Here is a 4,749-nt window from a genome sequence, read left to right as displayed (position 1 = left end):
TTCCCTTCCCTTCCCTTCCCTTCCCTTCCCTTCCCTTTCCAGAATTCAAAAAGCTGCTTAATAATAATAAATACTGGTTTAATGTGTATCACCCTTCCCTAGAATTAGCATTAGCAAAATAGAATTGTTTATGTAAGTGCAGCACATTTTAGCACATCCAGATAAAGGACAAATACATTGTCACAAACCAGGAGGCAGGTGAGAGGGTTTAAAAAGTAGCTGATGTTCTTTATGTTTGGAAATTATAATTTTTTTTCCTTATATATACTTCAGCAGCTTACTTTTGGCATCATTCAGGTCTCTGTAGATTAATACAGTGTAACTCAGAATTGTGGTTTAACAACTTCTTAGTTTTAGAATTCTAACAGTAAAACTGTTTAAATACTGTAATTGGACTGAATATTGTTTTTCATTTGCTCTGAAACATATTTATATTTAAAGGTATCCAACAAACTAAGCCAGACTTTGCTGCATAAGTAATAAAAATATTGTATAAGTTAGTTCTTAATTAAAATAAACCAATGTTAAATATTTCTGTTTCAATATCACTGCAAAAGGACATGAAAATGAAAAATTTCTGAACTATTGCTTCATTGAAATGACTGGGAAATAGATTAGAGTTTTATAGTACAGAAGGAAACCCAGATGAATTATTTGCAGCAAATGATTTGTTTGTGGAATCAAGGCCAATTCTATTTTATTGTACACAAACTCAGCATAATTTTAATTCATTTGTCCATTTAAAAAAAAATGACATGCTGATATTTCAGCATACGGATTACTTGTTAAAAGGCCAACTGTCTGTGTTTCCATGGAAATTTTTATGCAGCTTATCAGAGGGCGTTCTCAAAATCTGAGCTGGGTTGGCTGGTATTTTCTCACATATGACTTATAACTCACATTGCATTGGTTTTAGCTTTAATTTCAGCATTGTTTTACTGAGCTCACTGTACCAACAAAGAGTCTTGGTCATTAAACATTATGAATTTTAAACACTTTTACAAACAGGAATTAAAACAGAATGGCAGACTCAGAGTACTTTGGGAATAAACTATTTCTGCTAGTGTCATCTGCTGCTGTACATTTTTTCTTTGCATTCTACGTCCTGAAGGAAAACTACACTATACATTCTTATTATGTTGTTCCTCTGCCAGTAATGTACACTTCAGTAGGAGGTGCAGGTGCCCAGCGACACTGAAAATCAGGCAATTAGTGTCTCTCTTATGATACTGAGGCCTGATTAGCCTCTGCCTTGTGAATACCCCCTTTGACCTGTGAGAATTATTTTCATGCAGTTTATTGCTGTAGTTTAATTCCCAGTTTCAGCTGGGGAACTGTTTGGAGCTGCTGCTTTCTTTTTCCAGTAGATGAGTTGATATTTTAAATAACCCCTACATGTATTATTAATATGAGATCATATTATAAAGGGAACACAGACCCTGAGAAATACAGAGGTCTTTTTCTGCTCACTTGTAGTAAAAAAGGCAACTCTCTTAAACTGAATAGAGGCAGGAACAGTAGTTACCAACAGAAGGTGGGTTTGACTCCATAGCACAGGAAGAAGGAAGAGGGAAAGAAGGAGGAGAAAAATGAGAAGCAGCAGCAGCAGACCTAATTTAAGGAAAAAGGTCAAGGAGTGCAACTGGCCAAAGAGAGCATGGACCAGAGACTTCTCAATAGCTCCTTGTCCAGGCAGTTCTTACAGATGAGCATGTTTTTGTCTGTTTAGTACTGCCTAAGCAACTACAGAGATTTCTAGAAGAGCCAGAGAAAAGGATAAGAGCTCTGGGTGTAGACTCACTAAATTATTTTCAGTTTTTCATAGAGGACAGAACAGCAAATAGAGTTTATTGACTAAAGCAATGCCTCTCTTGTAAGTCCGTATTTCTATGCAACCACTGTCATTCTCAGTGTTTATTGTGGAATGCTGGTACAGATCTCGATGCCCACATGCAGTTTTACTAGCTCATCCCTTCTCTGACAAGCTTTACAGCTTTACAACCACACTGGAGACAGTAATAGCACTTAATTTCACTGGTATTCTAATTTTGGTTATAGGTATTTGAGGAAGAAAATGACATCATTGTTCTAAGACATGGAGCAGCTGTCAGGTGGGTAAAAAACATGGACTGGGTTCATGCCTTTTCATGCAGTGAGGATTCAGTCCTGCTTATATCAACACCTTGACTTCACCTGTGGTAGATCACCCCGAGAGCAGTATTTTTCTAAGCCCTAAGCACAAGTCTAATTTATACAGTAATTCTGCAAGTGAGAATGGGTTTGCATTGCCATGTGGCCGTGTTTCATCTAAGTATAACACCTTAGCTACTGCTGTAGTCTTCTGCCTAGCCTTAGCGTGCTTCTGCTGAAGTCTGCAGAAACACTCCTATTTCCTTTAGTGGGAGGAGAGTTTTGTCAGCACTTTGTGAAAACCATATGCTGAGTGCACAACTAGCCATTAGCTTGAATTTGAAAGTATAAATTCTGGTTAAAAAAAAACATTCCTAGCGCTATAGCAGCACCCACTAAAATATTGCATTTGGTGCACACAGTTTCCATAAACAGCATGTAACTTCTTTTTCTGGAAATACATTAAAAGGGAAAATGGGTGACTCTCCAGGAAGTAATCTGAGCCTTAATTGTAAAATAAATATCACTTATTGCAATTCACATGCAAGAAAATCAAAATTCCAGAGATATGACATTGTATGACAGAAATCAAGAAAGCTCATGCAACCATGCTTTTAAACACCAAAGTCAAATCTGGTGTCTTTGGATCACCACATCTTAGATACCAGAGTTTTGTTTTCTTGAAATTTCTGATGCTTTTAACAGCAAATAAAGTATCTCTCTTAACCTTTGAACTGATTTTTTGTGTAGTGTGCACTGTCACAGTCTAATAGCAGTCTTTATAGCAACTATACCTCAAAAAAAATTATAGTGATACAGTAGCTTGAGTGTTTTTGCAGCATTAATTTCTACTCTTAAATTCAAGATTACAAGGACCCTATTGCTACTGAAACCTACATGGAAAAACATTTGATCAATTACAACCTGTACTTTCCCAACCTTTCCATAACTCCCATCCTTGTTAAGCTCATCAGCAGAAAAAATCTTATTGAGGACCACCAACTACCTTGATGAAGCTGGAGAAGGAAAATCAATGATCCTACACATACACGTTCCAAAATGCAATCTATTTTATGTAATATATTAAAAGCTTTTCTAGAAACTAAACAGATGAACTCTATCAAACACGATGTACCACAATAAAACCATATAATCAATAAACAATAGAAACACCCAGTCACAGCTGGAAGAACATTTTTCACAAACAACGCTTTATCTTTGACCTCTCAGTCCGGGATGTCTCAAGGGAGATCTACAAAGTAAGTTCAAAAGACAAGCCTGGGAAATAAAATTCATCACTCGCTGTACATTAAAAATCATAGACTTCAGTGGAAATATCAGTTTTATTACATGCTATAATTTTTCCCAACCGAGAGAAAATCTCCCCAGGTTGTACAAGAGCTAACCATTTTATCACTTACTCCTATCAGTCCACCAGTACTTTATTTTCAGGTTAGCTCCAATTAACATGATCAAGTTTAATTCAGAGCTTTTGTTATCAAACTGTATTTATTTTGCTGCTATTTAGAAGTTTGATGTTGCTATTCCAAATCTGAAGGACTAGTATGCACTGAAATCTTTTGATATTTCAACAAATATATTAGCCCTGTCATAAAATATGTTCTTTTCCTACAAGTTTTGCTATGAAGTGCAGAAGGCTAACAAGTTTCAGGTTCAGTTGAGCAACATTAATCACTGGTCACATATCTCACTGAACTCCAGTTTGAATGGTAAGAGCTGTGCTGGTTTTGGCTGGGATAGAGTTAATTTTCTTCATAGTAGCTAGTATGGGGCTATGTTTTGGATATGTGCTGAAAACAGTGCTGATAATACAGGGATGTTTTAATTATTGCTGAGCAGTGCTTACACAGAGTCAAGGCTTTTTCTGCTTCTCACACCCCAGCAAGTAGGCTGGGAGTGCACAACAAGTTGGGAGGGGACACAGCTGGGACAGCTGACCCCATCTGACCAAAGGAATATTCCATATCATATGACATCATGCTCAGCATATAAAGCTGGGGGAAGAAGAAGGAAGAGGGGACGTTCAGATTTATGGTGTTTATAGAATCATAGAATAGTTTGGGTTGGAAGGGACCTCGAAAGGTCCTCTAGTCCAACCCCCCTGCAACGAGCAGGGACATCTTCAACTAAATCAGGTTGCTCAGAGCCCCATCCAGCCTGACCTGGAATGTTTCCAGGGATGGGGCATCCACCACCTCTCTGGGCAACCTGTGCCAGTGCTTCACCACCCTCAGCGTAAAAAATTGCTTCCTTATAGTAGGTAGTCTAAATCTACACCACTTTAGTTTAAAGCCATTCCCCCTCGTCCTGTTGCAACAGGCCCTGCTAGAAAGGTTGCCACCATCTTTTTTATAAGCCCCCTTTAAGTACTGATAAACTGCAATAAGGTTTCCCTGAAGCCTTCTCTTCTCTAGACTCAACAACCCCAACTCTCTCAGCCTTTCTTCGTAGGAGACGCGTTCCATCCCCCTGATCATTTCCGTGGCCCTCTTCTGGACCCACTCCAACATGTCCATGTCTTTCTTATGCTGAGGGCTCCAGAGCTGGACGCAGTACTCCAGGTGGGGTCTCACCAGAGCAGAGGAGAGGGGCAGAATC

Source organism: Pygoscelis adeliae, unplaced genomic scaffold, assembly GCF_000699105.1.
Source record: "Pygoscelis adeliae isolate BGI_AS28 unplaced genomic scaffold, ASM69910v1 Scaffold167, whole genome shotgun sequence".
NCBI classification, from domain to species: Eukaryota; Metazoa; Chordata; class Aves; order Sphenisciformes; family Spheniscidae; genus Pygoscelis; species Pygoscelis adeliae.
Note: the sequence above shows the minus strand (reverse complement) of the source record.